The 18,439-nt window shown below is 49.8% G+C and overlaps 1 protein-coding gene and 1 pseudogene across 3 annotated transcripts in view; one reads left to right on the plus strand and one right to left on the minus strand.

The window, feature by feature from the left end:
• Dlgap4 (DLG associated protein 4) overlaps positions 1–18,439 on the minus strand; it is a 149,553-nt gene that overhangs the window by 129,137 nt on the left and 1,977 nt on the right. The window lies entirely within an intron of this gene.
• On the plus strand, positions 313–1,044 carry LOC110307417 (small ribosomal subunit protein eS6 pseudogene; annotated as a pseudogene).

Consider the following 18,439-nt stretch of genomic DNA (forward strand, 5'->3'; position numbering starts at 1 on the left):
GCTCTCAAAGAGGACCCAGGCTCACTTCCCAGTGCACACACACAACAGCTCACAACTGACTCTAACTTCATCTCTGGGGGACCCAACACCTTGTTTTTTATCTCTATGTGCACTGCTGCACACACATGATGCACAGACATACATGCAGGCAAGAAACACCTATACACATAAACTAAAAATAAATAAATATTTAAAAAAAGATTAAAGAGAAGGCAATACTTTATCTCATCTAATGGTGCCCCAATACTCAAACCGGATAAACCAACACAATCCATGGAAATTAAGATCAACGTCTTCTAGGTTTTTTTTTTAATGTCTGCCGACAGTGACAAGAGAAAGCCGAGAATCTACTTCCCAGCCACTGGCCACCACACACTCATAGAAGTGGACAATGAATGCAGACTCATTTTCTCTGAGAAAGCCACAGAAGTGGCTGCTGGAGCTCTGGGTGAAGAATAGAAGGGTTGTGTGGTTCAGTCAGCACATGGGGTGGGGGAGGGGCAAACAAGAATTTCCCATAAGCAAGGGGTCTTGGCCAACAAGACTATAAGCCTGCTGTTAGGTAAGGGGCATTCTTGTTATAGACCAGAGGAACTGGAGAGAGGAAGTAAGCGCAAGTCTGTTCATAGATGCCGTGTGGAAGCCAATCTGAGTGTTCTCAACTTAGTTATTGTGAAGAAAGGGGAGAAGGACATTAATGGACTGACAGACACTGCTGGGCCTCCGTGGCTAACAGCTAACAGAATCCAGGATCTTTTCAATCTCTCTAAAGAAGATGTGTCTGCTATTACTGTCAGAAAGCCCTTAAAGATGTGAGAAGCCCAGGACTGAAGCACACCAGGCTCAGCATCTCGCTACTCCACATGTCCTGAGGCACCAACGTGAACGTAGCTGAAGAAACAATGCGCACTATGAAAAAAAAAACGAGGAGGCTGCAGAATATGCTAAACTTTTGGCCAAGAGAATGAAGGAAGCTAAAGAAAAGCAACAGGAACAGATTGCCAGGAGACGTAGGCTGTCCTCGCTGAGAGCTTCTACTTCTAAGTCCAGTCGAAAGTAAGTCTTTAAGAGTAACAAATAAATGGTCAGACCTGGAATCTACAAAAATAAAAAAGTAAAAATAGAGCAACATCTTCCATAAGCATGGATGCCAAAGTTCCAAAGTTTCAGCAAACCCAACTCAACTGTTTACCGAAAGAGTAGGATCCTGACCAAAGGAGATTCGTGTGGAGAATGCAGGCTTGATTCCACGCTTGAGGGTCAATCAATGAAAGACATGGTCTGACCCCAAGAGAAAAACCATACGACCATCTCAATTGACATGGAAAATGCCTCCAACAAGCTCCAACATGAACCATGACGAAGAGCATCCTCCCAAACCCAGAAGAGAACAGCTCCACACAGGAAAGAATCTACCAAGCTAGTGTGGGTGCCTTTGCCTGTAACCCCAGCACTCCAGAGGATGAAATGGGAGGGATCAGTAGGAATTTGAGGCTATGCTGGACTACAGAATGAGATCCCATCTCATAAAAACAAAACAACAACAAACATACAAAGTTCTGCTTTATTTATTTATTCATTGAGATAGGGTTTCTCTGCGTAGCCCTGACTGTCTTGGATTCACTCTGTAGACCAGGCTGGGCTTGAACTCATAGAGAACTGCCTGCCTCTCCCTTCCAAGTGAGAGGTATGTACCACAACCACCCAGCTGTTTATTTTTAAAGACAGATCCTTACTATGTAGCCCTGGTTAGAACTCACTTGTAGACCAGGCTGGCCTCAAATTTGCTAGAATGCTGGGAACTATTTATTTCTTAAATTTTGTGTGTACGCACACTTTGCTTGCATGTATGTCTGTTCGCCATGCATGTACCTAGAACCAGAAGCATCCCTGAACAGGACATCAGATCCTCCCTGGAAATGGAGTTATAGACAGCTGTGAGCCACCACATGGGAGCTGGGAACCCAGGTCCTCCACAAGAACACAGGTGTTCCTAACCACTAAACCATCGCTCCAGCCCAGTAATAGAAAACATTTTAAAGAGTATATGTCAAAACTTGGCCACCCTCCTAGTGGATGGTAAAGAGCGGGCTCTTCCTCTAAGACAGGAAACATCTTTCCTGCTCAGAACGCTTTGAAAGGTCTGGCCAGAGCAATCAAGCAAGGAGATGAATGAAAAGACATTCAGAGCTGGAAGACAGAGGTTTGCAAATGACATGTTCACCCTTAGAGGAAGGACTTCACACACACACACACACACACACACACACACACACACACACACAAGCTACCAATTGCCAGTGACCTCATCAGTATAGGAAGACACAAGTGCAGAACTCAAACACTTACTTTGTTGCTATACTGGCTGTGAACTGTCTAAAATAGACAACTCTAACTGCCACCTACCTAGAGTCACATCAAAAATGGAGAGAAGCAGAGCAGACGAATGAGCTGCCAAACAATGGAAAACCAAAATGCATGAACCCTCCCCACTGACTAAGTAAGTGAAATAAATCTGAATAAAATATGTGAGATATTGCTCACTGGTTAAAAATTGCAATTTGGGTTAGACAGATAGGGCAGGAGTTTACAGCAGTAGTGGACTTGGGTTCAGTTCCCAGCACCTGCACGGCAGCCCACAACTGTCCATAAGTCCAGTTCAGGGGTTTCAATTCCCTCTTCTGGTTTCTTTCTGAGGACACCAGGCACACACACAATGCACAGAATAACATGCAGACCAAACATTCATATGCATAAAATAAAAATAAATCTCAAAAAAAAAAATACTCAGAATTGTTTAGATGCTCATCCTCTTCAAATGGATCCGAAGAGTCAAGTCAACCCCAACCATAATCTCAGCAGAGACTTTTGCAGAAACTGAAAAACGAATTCTCAAACTCACAAGTGAATGCAAAAGACACACAAGAGTCAAAGCAACCCTGGCAACGGACAGCGAAGTTGGAGGGCCCGACATCCAAACAGTGCAAGAGCACTGAAGACAAAGGACCGACATCCAAAAACAGTGCAAGAGCACTGAAGACAGAAGACAGACCGACGGGGCAGAAGAGAGGCCAGAGACAGACTCGCATGAATAGTCGTGGTTGTTCTTCTTCAGTCAAGGTCTTATGAAGCCCAGCCTGGCCTCAGACAGCTGAGGGTGAACTTGACCTTTGACTTTTTTCTTCTTGGTTTCTCTTCATCATGACCCTGGCTGTCCTCACTTTGTAGACCAGGCGTGTCTCAAACTCGAGATCTGTCTGCCTCTGCCTCTTGACTGCTGGGGTTAAAGGTGTGTGCCACCACACCCTGCTGACCTTGAACATTTTTTGGAAAAAAAAAAAAAAAAAAAAAAGAATGTATTTGTATGTGAGCACATGTGTGCACTTACCTGTGTCAGCCACAAGAGGTCATCAGATCTCCTGGAGCAAGAGTTACAGGCAGTTGTGAGCCAACCTAGGTGTAGCATGCTGGACTTTGGGTTCTCTGCAAGAATAGCAAACTCTCTCAACTGGTAAGCCAGCTCTGGAGCCCAGGACTACCAACTTCTGATCCTCCTGCCTCCACCTCCTGAGTGTTGGGATTAGTCTTGCACAACTATGACTGGTTTATGTAGTCCCTGGAGATCCAACTTAGGGCTTCATGCAGGCTAGGCAAGTCTTCTGCAAACAGAAGGACATTTCCAGCTGTAAACAACTGATTTTTAAATCAGTCCCTGTCTCTTGTCTCTGTCTCTCTCTCTCTTTCCTCCAACCATTTATTTTGTTAGTATTTGTTTTGCTGTGAATTTAACCAAAAGCCTGGTACCTCAACCCTGCCCATCTCAGTTAGATCATCAAACCCTGGGTAACTGACCTTCGACAAAAGAACACAGTGGAGCCAGGAGAATTCACAGAGGATGCAGTGGAACATCTTAAACAGTAACAAGAACCATTTGTTTACCCATCTTATATATGCACACTGTGTACCAGAGTGCACAGGTGGGAGTCAATTCTCTGCTTACACCATGTGCATCCCAGGATTGAGCTCAGGTGATCAGGCTTGGAGGCTCCTCTGCCCTCTGAGCCATCTCACCATCCCCAGGAGACCTTTCAAACACTATACTGAAGGTATATTTCTATGGAACACAAGAAACTTCGATAAACTTACACGTTACACAGAACAGTTAAAATACGGACTGCAGTTAATGAAATCTAGAACTCTAAAACTGGACTGGAGCTCAGCGGTTAAGAGCACTGGCTGTTCTTCCAGAAGACCTGATTGCGGTTCCCAGCACCCACGTGGTGGTCCATAACCATCTTTAACTCAATCCCAGAGGATCTGATGCCCTCTCTGGCCCCTGGGTGTCAGACATACATACAGTGCACAGACATACATGCAGACAAAATACCCATATGCTTAAATGAAACTGATTTAAAATTTAATAAAAGACTCTAAAACATCACAAACACAGCTAGCCAACCAACCAACCAACCAAAAATCCTGTAGAGGACCCCATGATAATCTTGGGTTAGACAAAGATTCTTAGGTGTGACACTTGACACAATTTGTCAGAGAGGATGGATTGGTAAGTTGGGCTCCACAGAAATGAAAACCAACTCCTTGAAGACACTCTACCAGAAATGATCAGCCAGGTCACAAACTGGGAAAAACAGGGTGTTCACATGCCTTTTATAGGACTTGTATCCAGAATATAAAAAAGAGCACTCAGGTCTCCATAAGAAGAAATCAAAGAGAAGAGATTTAAACTGAGAAGACACTTTGTGGATTAAAAAATGTTCCATGCTACTGGTCCTTAAGGAACTGAAAGTTGACGCCGTGGTGAGGCGCTGAGAATTGACGAGGTACTGCACCCACGGAATGGAATGCCTAACGCAAGAAGGCTCAGTACGTCAACCTAACCCAGTGCTGGGGGGGGGGGGACTGGAACGAAAATGGCGACCTTACTCTAGAAAAACTTGGTAGTTTCTTAAAAAGCTAAGCACATACCTGACATCTTGTCTAGCCACTTTTCTCAGCATCTTCCTGCGAGAACTGAAGCACAGCTTCACAGGAAGACTTAGATAGAATTGTCCATAAGAAGTTTGAAATCATCTCACACTGGAAACACACTCAGATGTCTATCAATAAGTAACTGATATCACACCCACACAACGGCTACAAAGAAGGACTAGTGGACGCTGCTGCTGCCATGTGAGAAAGTCTCCAGTCAGGAAGGAACCTCAAGAGAAAGTTGGCTGACAGAGAGAGAATAACAGTGTGTCAGTCCACTTCCACAGAAAGTCAGGAAATGCAAACAGATCCTTGCTTGGGGGAGGGGGGAAACAGGTGGGAAAAGATGGGCAAAGGGGGAAGAGGGGGAGGGGAAGATCACACAGGAACAGGCAGACTTTGGTTGTCGGTAGGTGTCTGTGTATGGTTTATTATACATCAATTATACCTCAATATAAACTTTTTTTAAAAAGAGAGATAAATCAAGGCTACACTTAGGAATAAAGATTAAACTGGCATACCTTCATGGGCTCTTTTAATTTAAAGGTTCTAAAATTGTCTCGAAATTTTAAGACTCATCTGTTCACACATCCATAATCATTTATTTCCAGAATGGAGCAAGCCTCATGCCACCGTTCGGAGATAACTATACTGAGAGGCTGACACGCAGCGGAGTGATGCCTTTCTAAATCACGTCTGCTCGGACGTGACGCGCAGAGCCCAGAGCCCACGACTCTGTCGCTTTATCAATCTCCAGGTCTGTTCCCAAACAACAGCTCCTACTCCATCACCAGGATTAAATCGCCTCCCCCTGGAGGTGCTAAAAGCCATGCTTAGTAAGAGGGATGTGTTTCTACAGCAGACAGCAGGAGGGAACAAGAGTGAGAGGAAAGAGAAAAATCTTGGGCAGGTAAGATGGCTCAACAAGTCAAGGTGCTTGCCAGCAAGCCTGACGACATGAGTTCGATTCCCATAGTGGACAGAAAGAATCTTATTTCTGTGATCTCTCCTCTGATCCCCACATGAATGTTGTGGCATGTGCACACACATACAGACACACACAATAAAATCAAATAAATGTAGTGTTTAAATCAATTTAAAAAGAAAAATCTCCACAGGGGTGGGCCCCCGGGAATCTTGTGGCCCAAGTCATACCATGCACTGCTAGTGAGTTTTGGTTATGTCTTTTTCCTTTTTTATTATTTCTAACATCTTATCTGTCTTTAAATAAACAGTGTTTTACATAAGAGCTGAGCAGAAAGCACAGGTTTCACACCCTGGCATCTCTGACAGTCACCCCCACCTCCACCCCGTTCTGACAGTCGCTCCCATTCAGAACACCCTGAGCCAGCACAGTAGCTGTCACAGCTGACCAGCCCACATTCACACACAGTCCTTGGCATTGGCCACGCCCTCTGAGCTGCACATCCCCTGGGTTTTAACACGCGTGTAGCAGCATGGACCCCTCCACTAAAATATCATTCAGAATATAGTCTCGTTGCCCTCACCCCAAAATACCTGAGCATCCGCCCATCCTTCTTCTCCCATCTCCCCATCCCTAGCAACCATAACCACTAAGTTTAGTAATTATTGTGTTACAGGCTATCCCGCCACCCACCCCACACCCCTTTTCCAGTTTGGTAGCTTGGTTTTTTGGTTTTTATTGTTGTTGGTTTTGGGGTGTTTTTTTTTTGGTGTTTTGTTTGTTTTTTAACTACCAAATAATATTCCATTATGTAGACATACCACAGTTTGTTTATCCATTTACCTACTAGAGGGCATTCTTTACAATCATTGCTTTATTATTAATGTTTATTTTATTGTTTTCTTTTAAATTTTTATTCTTTTATCAGTCAGTGCACTGAATTAATTAATTTATTAAAACTTTATTTACTTAGAGGGTGTCTGTGGCTGAGGGAAGAGCCATGGCATTGGTGAGAACATGGGGTTGCTGCTGAAGTCATTTGCAGGCAGGGCGCTATCAGCACATTCTTCGGAAGACTGTGTAGCCAGACCTACCAAAGCTGGGCGTGCTCATCTGCGATGGGGAAGCCCAGCCCTGGCTGGACACTCGCCATAAACAACTCTGCACTTTACTAAAAGGCATTCGGAGGAAAGTTCAAAGTTGTCCACAGTCAGCTCCTGGAGGGAACCCAACAGCCTGTCAACAGCGGTGGACACGACACGGAGACGCCCACTCAGTGTGGTATCTGTTCACTACACAGCAGCGAGGAGACTTCCTGACAGAAGATGAGGAAAGGCAGCCAGACAGAAGGAGCATCTCCCTTGCAAGGTCTAGAGAGAATCCTGGGTGCTTAGAGGGTAGGGCTTCTTCAAGAGCTGGGGATGTGTCTCACTGCATAGGACACTGGGGATCAGTACAGACAAGACACAGACTACCTCAACTCACAGATTCAAGTGAGTCTGACTGGAAAACAGCATCCACATGGGGCCAAAGGCCGGTACAGAAAAACTGAACTAATGTGGCGCCATTTTATATAAAATCATTCGCACGCCTGCACTTCACCCACAAAGAACGCCAATATCACCTGCCATACCATCTGTGAGCACCCGCTGCGAGGCCCAGTGCCACCCCCAAGCACTTCCTCCCTCCATAATGGTCTTCCAAATGGGGACTGCTGGCTGAGATTTCCACACAGAGAGTCAGGGGACTGAGGAAACTTGTCTGAAGCCAGGTAGTAAGTACGGAACCCCCAAGCCCCGAGGACAGTCCCCAAGGCTGCACACCACCACCACACACTTTCCCCCAACACCTACCCAGCCTGACCACCTTCCTCTCTATTTTCTGCCAACAGGGACCCGCCCCCTCGCTTCTATTTGCATACTTGTGGCCCCTTTGTAGGAGTGTTCATCTTGATCCTTTGTGAGTAACTCTTCATCCTTTGGGACTCAGCCCAAGGGTTACCTCCCCTGCCCCACTCCTAGTCAAGCCTCTGTGACCCCAGGCTGAACCCTCAGCTCCAGCTGCCTCCCAACTTGAGCCTCCTCATGACTTTGCTTACTTTTTTGAGTTCCCCAAGGACCAGCCTGGGTCCACGGACCCTGCCCACCACAGAGCCTGGCACAGGATGGGTGACTCAAGAATAAGTATACCTGCCAGGCAGAGTGACATAGAGACATCTAGAAGGTGGTGGGAGGGCAGAGTGGGTACACTATCTCCATCCATCTTCAGCATCTCTCTGGTAGCCGGGTAGGATTCTGAGTCTCAGCTCTTCCCTGTTGTCCCACCCCTCACGCTCTCCACACTACCTTAAGGCCCAGCGGGTGGTATATTAATAACCGGGAGGGAGAAGGTCACCCAGCTCGCAAGCACCGAGCCGTCCTTGACTTGGGCAGGCACAGCTGAAAGGCGCTGAGGAGGGGGAGCACGTGCATGCTATTTCTGATTCCCAGCTGGCTAGCCCGGCCCCGTGCATCTGCTGTGGAAGCCCGGGCAGCCTGGAGAGCAGCCGGGGGAAGCAGTGACCCTCACTCGGCCACGCTTGCACCTGACCTGGTCATAGCCATGCTGGAAACACCCACAGCTCCTCGTGGCCAGGTGAGGTAACCCAGCCCCTCGGCCTAGCATTTGGGGCTCAAAACGATCCAATCTGCCTGCCTTCAAGTTCTCCGCTTCTATAAGCAGCCCTGTCTTCCCTCTACTGTGGGTCTTCACACCTGCTGTCCTCTCAGCCAGGAGGGCTGATGTCTCCCAGTGTTGGCTCACTCAGCTTAACTGCCAGGATTCAGCACAGAATATTGCTTTAGAATTGGTTCAGCTCATCGCCACATCCCGGTGCCCCTTTGTAGGTCTTCCCTCTATGTCAACAGGTGTGCTGGGTTAGAAGTCTGCCAGCCTTCTCCTAACCCAAGATTTGGTCAGCTTGGACGCCTTCACCTTCAGGTCTCTAGCACTGGGTCTACAGTAGCCATGAACCCTCACAAGCAAGAGAGTGCTTGAGTTCTGAGAAGGGGCAGCGGCCCCAGGAGCTCAGAGGTGGCACGCTGGTGGGAAGCAAGTAGTTGGATTTGTGTGTGACCTAAATAGGATGAGTCAGGGTGATGATGCCTCAGGGGACAGGGAGAAAGAAGGAGATGCCCCCTTAGCAGAGGACCCCCCCCAGTCCATCTCACATTGCTATCACTTGTGGTTCCACACACACACACACACACCCCAAGCAGTCAACAGCCTCGCTAACAGCTCAGGAGGGGCTGGGATACTGTACCAGGTGTGGCTGCTCACAGCCCTGCCTCCCCAGTGACAAGCACAGTTGACACAGAATCTGTACAGTGGCCTAAATACATCTGCTCCCCGATGCAGGGTGCCCAGATGGAGTAGGGGACTTCTGACAGATCAGATCTGGGTGCCCAGAGAGATGGACCACCTGCCCACCACTTACACCTGCATCTCCTGGCAGAGGGAAGTGCCCTGGGGCCCAAGGTCAGGGCTGGACCGGACAGAGACCCTCCAAGCAAAGGCTCACAGCCTACCCTCCCGCCCAAGGCTGCCACCCGGAATGTGGGCCATGTAGAAACCAGGCCAGCCAAAAAAAGAGGGTTCCAAGGAGAGAAGGACTCCAGTAGGGCCCCAGAGAGGCATGGGGGCAGGGGTGGGTGAGGTACAGGCATTCTGGTTCCTAGGCTCCCTAGGACTCTGGCGGTTCCAGGAATTCACTTTTACTTCCTGAAGCCCTTACAGAGACCGTACACTGTACCCCCCTCCACCGAGTGCTGCATTTTGTCAGGAATCTTTGGTCTGACCCTGCCTCATTTTCACCATCTCTCTTGGTGCTGGTATTCTACAGTGTGCTTACCCCTTGGTCATCTTTCTCAGGCTGGTCTCTCAGGGAGGTCCAGGTCCTTCTGTAAGAACTGGTGCTTATTAGACATTTCTTGGGTGTCCACTCTGCACCAGGCTCCATCCTAGACACCTCCTTGGTCATCTGAGTCCCCCACCTCATGTCCGAATCAAGCCTTCAAGGTAGGCAGTGCTCCTGATATTTTTCTGAGTACAAAAGGAGAAACTGAGACTAAGATTGTTCCTGTTACCTGATTAAAGTCACTTGGGCTCGCCTAACTAGACTCTCACCCCCCACACCCTCATTATCACCTCACTTCCGTAGGGTCCACAGACTCAAGTGGCTATTTCCCGGAGGCCTCGCCCACAGTTCTTGGGGCTGGGCACCTATCGGCTTTCATTCCTTTTTGCTTTCTCTATTTAAAACAAAACAAACAAACAAACAAACAAACAAACAAAACCCTATTCATGAAAACAGCCAGGCAGAAATGGCCTGCTGTAGACCTACTGAAGGTGCCCACAGTCTCCACAGCAAGCCTCCATGTCCTGATCCACTCTCAGCCTGGGTGGGGCAGTGCTAGGTTCTGAGGCTAGATGAGCTCAGCTCCAGCCATACCAGCATCTGCTAAGTGACCTGCCTTTTCTCTTTGCCCTGTTTCCCTGCCTGGGTGTGTGTGTGTGTGTGTGTGTGTGTGTGCTGTTCTCCTCTGCCCTGAGTCATTCAAGAGACAATGGCACACTCAGACCCAGGCGCTACCCCCACCTCTTGGCCTGGCCAAGTTGGTCTCCACTAGAGTCCCTCAGATGGCTCCTGGAGATGTCCTGGGTAGGAGGACACCTGTGTAACTTAGCTTTCAGCCACCAGCTGCAAAATCTTGTTCCATAGCTATAGATAGCAAATGAAGAAAAGAATATATGGATGGATGGATGGATGGATGGATGGATGGATGGATGGATGGATAGATGGATGGATGGATGGATGGATGGATGGATGGATGGATGGATGGATGGGGAATCAGCTCCCCAAGGGGGCACTGGATCCTGGGCCTAGGAGAAGACAGGTCCTACTTCCAGGACCCCTGTTCCACCACAGGAATACTGTTGCCCACTTCATTGCTCCTGAGTTGATCCTTGTAATGGTGGACAGACAGATACACAGACAGATCTGATCCTCAGAGACTACTGTGAACCAGCACCAAGCTACAGGTGCCCTGTGTCCATCTTCAAATGGTCCTCACTGTCACCCTTTAGGGCTGAAGTTGAATGCCCACCTGGCCTATAACCATTCTTGGCGCAATCCTGGCTGTAAGTGGGACTCTGCCTCAGAGAGCATATCGCAGCTACAGGAACAGACAGGCCACACACAGGGCTCAAAGGACAGGAACAAGAAATGAGGCCTGGTGTAGAAGCACAACCCTGTAATCCCGGATACAGGAGGCAAGAGGACCTCGGGCTCCAAGCCAACCTGAGTTAAAGAGCAAGTTCGAGGCCAGGCTGGACTACATGACAAGACACTAACTCAAGGAATCAAGAAAAAGAAGAGAAAGGGGAGAAGATATGTATTTTGCGCCTGGAAAAAGACCTTGAGACTCTGGCTGGCTTCTCCTAGATTGGAAAGAAAACTGACCTCTAGGCCAGCTTGACAGAGACCAGCCCACTGTGACAGATGAGGAATTGGTCTTCAGAAAGGATGCTGTCCCCAAGGCAGAAAGAAGAACACACAGGGTTACACAGGACACACTGGCACGGACAGCTGTGTGGTACCGGCCTCATTGTGCTGTACTCCCAAATGCAGCCACCCTCCACCTCTCCCCTGCAGCTACAGCAACATGCACTGCTAGGCTCCACAGTGCCCGGGCACCACTCCTGACTGGGTGTCTGCTGGTGCTGAGACTGCTGCCATCAGACTGGAAGGGCTCCTGCATGCCCAAAGACCCCCCCCAATAGTCTCCACCTCTGTGGGGTGCAGGGACACATGAGGACTGACAGGGTACAGACTAAAGGGACAGTAGAGGCAGGCACGGGGAGACCTGCCCTTTTGTGGAGCTGCAGGAGAATAGTGGCTGCAAGAGCCAGGTGACAGAGCATGCCAACTGTCATATTGAGGGCTGTGGGCCCACCGTGGTGGAAGCAACTGAGTGTGGTCTCCCATCAAACACATTACCTGAGCGTAAGGTATGGAAGCAGACCCAATGAAAGTCTCTACAGAGCATTTTGACCGCCGTGGGCTGCGGGAGGAGCCCAGGTTCCTCTTTGAACCCCAGGCCTGCCATTAGGGATCCAGAGAGAAGCTGTCTCTCTGTCAACCTTTGGGAATAGCTTTACCATTTATCAAGCCCAGCGTTGGAAATGCTTCCTGGAAACTTTGGGTCCCCCGTGGGTCCTGGTGACAGCTCTCAGGCTGCCCACGGCTTGTGCCCCTTCCCTGGCCAGTATCGGCAGAGGGAGTGCAGACTGGGTCAGCAGAGGTTGGCCAGCGTTGGTCTTGGCCCCAGCAGGTGGGCAGGCAGCCAACATTCCATGCCAGTGCCGGGAAACCTGGCAGTTGCTGGCCAGGGGAGCACTGTGGGTCCGCCCAGCCCAGGAGTCATCTGTGGCTCCCTGGTTCCTTTCATTGAGAAGCATGTACCTGGGAGAGGCTGGGAGTCGGGAGGGACCTGTTATACCCCAGATGCACACAGAAGCTGGAGAGAGTCCCTGCGGCACCTTAAAAGACCCACTCAAATGTCCTGGAGCAGACACAGAGGTGGACAAGGGCTCCGCCAGGGACAGCCATGGTAGACTATACCAGTTCACATCCCCCCAAGCTCCCTAGTCCTACCTAGCTGGCTTCACTTCTCTGTACCTCTCTTCTTCACATGCCTGCAGTCTTCTGTAGCCAGTAAGAACACGTGGCCAGCCTGACTCTAACTCATACCAAGTCCCTACTTGCTCTCTCTAGCCTGTCACCTTGGATTCCACGCTGCCCCTACCTCAGGGCTCTGGAGCAGCCTTCCCAGCCTCAGGTACTTCCTGGGGACAGTCCACCCTGATGCCCAGCATTAACCATGGTGTTCTGCGCGGCAGCTAGCCTGTCACTGCCTTCAGTTTACATTCACCTGGAAGGTTATGTAATGACTGCAGGCCTCCCAAGAGGATCATGGCTCCACGGGGCAGGGCCCAGCCACTTGTTCGCTGTGTATGCCCAGCACGGAGCAGGCACTTGACATGTGTTTTTTCTGAATGAATACTCAGGAATGGGAAAGGGAAGTAGGGAAGGTAAGCCCCAAGGGATGACAATGTCTACATATCTCTTTCCCCGTGTCAGAATGATTCAACAATACACAAAAGGCCTGGCCAGAGTCCGGGTGGAGTGTCTCTCATACACACCAGACACACATACCTCCCCCACATGCTGGCACACTTTCTCCCAAGGTCACAGATACCTATGGCCTACATATACCATGCAGATACCTCCACACACACCGTGCATACCCCACACCACATAGGTCTCCACTCCCCCACCCCCGACACCATATACACATACTACATGTCTCCTCCCACTTCACACACACACACACACACACACCACATAAACAAATACACTTTCCAACATACCACACAGATACACACCACATACACAGATCACACCCATCTCCCCATACGCCACACACATACATGCCATCCATCCGTACTACATTCACCTCCTCACATATCTTACGCATGACACATATACCTCTTCACACACACACACCCATACATACATACCATCACATGCCACAGACACATACATTCAAACACATCACACATATCTCTCCATGCATCACACAGCATACATGTCCCACACATACCTCTACTATACCCCCCACACACAAACACACATGCAGGTACGCACTACACATACAAGCACACTGTATACATGACATCTAACAGGGGCAGCCAGGGCAACTGTAGCTCCCCATCAAACTGCACTCTCTCAGAGTGCCTGAGGGCCAGCTGAATCCCACATACAGTCAAAAATAGTCCAGGTCCAGGACTGAACAGGGCCTCTGGAACCACCCAGAGCTGCCTGCCCCCGCCATTCCCACACAGTCCCTGGGAGATCTCACACGAGCCCAGTCCTCTAGGAATCCCTCACAGCCTTCAAGTGGCAAGTCCCTGAGAAAGCAAGGTGTGACATGCTGACACCTCCTAACTTGTGACCACAGCAGGGCTTCGTGGGGCCTGGAGATAGGTACACTCCAGAAACTGAGACCAGAGAATACACAGAAGCTCGGTCACCAGTGGCCTCTGGCTGGGGCCCTGGCTTCCTGCCAAGACTGACGGGTGCACGTGCCTGGATTCAAATCCTACCCCATCACCTGCTGGCTCAATGCCCCTCCCCTCAAGCCCCAGTTTCCTCGGTCACAAATAGGTATGGGCACAGCACCCCACACCCTCATTGTGGATTTTACACATAGAAAACACTGGTGGCAGAGGGCCTGGAAGCCATTCTCTACCCAAGGCAGGTTGCATCCAGACAAATGGCCTCCAGAGGGGTCAATACAACGCTGCAGAACCCAGAACCCAGAGCCCAGGCCCCCGCACAATTCATGCTACTGAGCAAAAGAGGACACTGGAGCCTGGGGACCAACAAGGCTGTGGTGCTCAGAGCCTCCAGAGAGCTCTAGCTTCCAGATCTAGCAGAGCTAAGGATGCTGGGCTTGGCAACAGCTGGGGGAGGCAGGCAGGCAGCTGGGGTGCCCGGGGGGTGGGAAGAAACTTTCCCTGTTTTGAGCACACCTGATCCCCGTTTCCAAGCTGAGCTCCGCAGTCTGGCCACGTCACTATCCCGGCACCCAGTCAGCCTGCAGTAGATGGGAGTAAAAGCTTTCTCCCCTCTGGCAGGGGTTTGGGGACAGAGGGTAGTGGAGAAGACAGGCAATTGTCTGGGCAAGAACACAACACCAGACTCCTGAGATCTCCTGGAGGGAAGTCCAGCTCAGTTCACCCTGGCAGTTCCAGAGAGCTGAACTGGCAGAGACTCGGACGGCGCCCCCACCCCACAAAAGCAATGGAAACCATGGAGCTCAGAGAGGCGCAGGCACTAAGGCAAGAACCACAGCAACAGAGCATCAAGCAGTCCATCACCTTTCCTACACTCCCTCGAACACACAGCACACACTCCGGACAGATGTCAAGACCTACCAGGGGCCTGTCACTACAGAGACAAATGCCTAAGCCCAGAAGCCAATGGCTCAATACCCCAAGACCAGAACTTGGGGTATATGATGTCCCGGTGCCTCCCAGTCAGGATGGTTTCCTAATCCTGCAATGCTGGGTACACAGTAAGCACTCAATTATGCACCAGCGGGTCTTGCTCCATGCACATGCTAGGGTTTCAATCCCAGTTCTGTATCATCAGATGCACTCTGACCCCTGTAGAGCACCAAATGTCCCTCTGACCATGTGCGATGCCATTCCTGGAGATGGGTCCCTAGGGGTTTGCTGCTCTGTTTCAGAGGGAGGGAGCTTGCTTCTTAACCCAAAGATCCTGGGAACCAAGTACCTTGTTTGCTCCCCAGAGTGGGCTGGCAGTGGTGGTCACTTCTTACCACCTATATAACCTCACATCTATAGGACGTTTTAAGGGCAGGTCACAGCCTCCGTTAGTAACCACCATGTAACAGGTGGGTGGGAGTGGGGGCTACACAGGAAGGGACAGCAAAGCTCAGACCAGGCCTATCACAGGGTTGAGACACTTGAATTCCAGGGATGCCTTAGGCTGTTTACTTCTACCAAGTGGGGACCCATCGCCAGTGGATACAGTCAGGTTCCCCGAAGCCAGGAATGAGCCTACTGCAGTTGATTCCATAAACTTCATACCCATCACATGCTGGTGAACAAGTGGGAACACTTCAGGATCCCCAGAGGATGGGGCTAACGTGAGACTCTAAACTCTCGCTAACTTAGATCCAAATCCTGGTACCAGGATTTCGACATCTATGTGGCCTTGGTCCAATTACTTAAAAGTTCTCTGTGTCCAATGTTCTTATCTGTAAAATGGGGCCAATAAAAATGGGGTGTAGTAGAGGCTGAAGCAGATATAGGAGGCTTGGAGTCAGTATTACTAAGTAGCAGACCCTGAACCACACACTCAGTTCTGGGAGATGGTCAATGATGCTTTATCAAGCAGAGAGTTGATTTTTGTTGTTGTTGTTGTTTTTTAACTGTCAGTTGCTGATAACGGCTGTTATTATTATTATTATCATCATTGTCAACATTAGCAGGAATCCCCAAGCCTGGTTTTGCAACCAGCCCTAGTGAGGGGTGTAGCAAAATTCTCCAAACAAAATGTGCTTCCATTCATTTTGGGCTTTTGAAAAGGCCACGTCAGAAGGCTCGGTGGGGAGGAGGCGGCATTGCGAAACCCAGCAGAGAAGGATCCAGGCTGCTTCTCACTCAGGAAGTGATGTGCCATCTACTCCAGAGAGGCCCTGGCACAATGGCTATCCCTAGGGCCCAGCGACTGGGGTTGCCGGCCCACTCTCCAGCCTCTGAGTGACCCTGGGCAGCAACTGCACCTCAGTTTCCCCACCAGGCAGGCACATTAAGGCATTTCCTCGTCATTCCTGCCAAGGGGAGGGCTAGAAAGTGTGGAAATTGAATGTGACCTGCAAACTGCAGGGTGCTGAGCGTCTTGGCCTGAGGTTGTTGCCAGGGGACTACTGAGTAGGTGGATACAGAGAATCAACAACTGCTCCCCAGACCACATATACAAAACAGGTAGTCATGTGCAGCTAAGAGCCCAACAAAAGAGTCCAGTGGACTGAGCGAGCATACATTTGTCTCTGTGTCCCCACCATAGGAAGCCCTGCAGGGGATTAGCCATTTCCTTAATGTGCCCAGTCAGAGTTCAGTTAAGAGTGATGTCACGAGCTGGGTGTGGTGGCGCACGCCTTTAATCCCAGCACTCGGGAGGCAGAGGCAGGCGGATTTCTGAGTTCGAGGCCAGCCTGGTCTACAAAGTGAGTTCCAGGACAGCCAGGGCTATACAGAGAAACCCTGTCTCGAAAAAAACCAAAAAAAAAAAAAAAAAAAGAGTGATGAATCTACCTGAGCCAGTCCACTTCACCTCTCTAATGGCAGGATCACCCATCAGGAGAAACTGCTGGCCCCTCTCAGTCCGTGGACCACAACCCTGGACCTGTACACACACAGTCCTTCAAACCTACTAGAGCAGACCAAGCCTGATCCTGCACCCCAAAGTGCACACAGAAGCAGCTCATCTTCACGACCAGTGTCCCTGAGGACCACTCAGGAGGCCACCTCTCTGATTAGGATGCAGGCTGCCTTCCTGGCTTTATGAATGCCAGTGGGGTCCTTGGCCGGCAGTGTCCTGCTCCTTCATGCTCAATTCACTCACATCTCTGAGGCCCCCCCCAAGCCCAGAGCAGCACATGTTCTTGGGGACAGGTTTCCAGCACCCAGCAGCATGGGGCCCCAGAACAGGAAGAGCAGCAGTTCACATACCAGATCTCCTCTGATTTGATTCTCTGTCTCCCCCCTCCCTCCAGCACTAAGCACTGAGTGGAGCAGGAAACACTAGTGGCCCAAAGAAAGAATGGCAGGCAAGAAACTAGTAGCTAGCAGACTCCCCACTCCCATAAATGCAACAAGAGGTAGCTAGGTAGGCAACTGATGTGAACCCACAAAGTGATGCAGAAACAGGTACCAAACCACAGGGCCACAGGAATGCCCAAAGATGCTGGACCTACCCACGGACACACTGGGATTTTAGAGGCCACAGACCTATAACTTCCACAAGTCTGCCAAGTGCCTCTGGGTGTACAGAGCCAGCTGGAGCCAGAGGAACCCATAAGGACAGTCATGTGGGCAACTGGACCTGACCAAGTATCCTCTGTGCCCATCCTCCAGCCCTCCACTTGGAATGCCCCAGTTCACACTCACCCATTCATTCAAACCATAAATAAATAAATAAATAAATAAATAAATAAATAAATAAATAATAAACAAGACCAAGTTCCCTCCGCCAGTCACACCCCGTCCTCAGCACAGGGAGGCTAACGGGAAGGTGTGTTGCTGCCCCTCCCACGTCAGTCACAGCACAGAGGTCTTGGGGCTGTGGAGATGTTGACAGGAACACAGTGGCCTGGGCACTGAGGAGGCTTTTTTTCAAAGGCAATGTTCAGGATGAGGCCAGGCTGATGAGTTAAGTAGGTGATGTGGGTGGGAACTTGGGGGAGGGGGGTCTGGGCAGAGGACCCAGTATGCTCAAAGACCCTGAGGCTAAATGCAACCTGAACACAGTCCAGGAACTGAAAGCAGGCCAGGGAGACCAGAGCCAAAGTGAGAGAAGATGGGGAGCAAGATGCAGCTGAGAGGTAGCTGCTGTGGGGAGGGGGCTGGGCTTCAGGCTGGGAACTATGGACCAACAATATGCTTTCCAAAAACAGAAAATCAGAATTCAGATTTTATTCATTCCCATTTCGGAATATTTAAATGAAAATATACTAAAGTCCACTGGAGTTCGAGAACGCTATTTTTAAAATTTATTTTATTTTATTTTTCAAGTCAATGAGTACTCATCAATTACAGCTGTAGGGGAGGAGCGAGACCCTGCTCTCTGCTGGGTAAAGGGCAGCGGACAACATCCCTCAGTGTGTAGGTACG

The sequence above is a fragment of the Mus caroli genome, unplaced genomic scaffold (genome assembly GCF_978045245.1).
Source record: "Mus caroli unplaced genomic scaffold, Mus_caroli_1 scaffold_2, whole genome shotgun sequence".
NCBI lineage: Eukaryota > Metazoa > Chordata > Mammalia > Rodentia > Muridae > Mus > Mus caroli.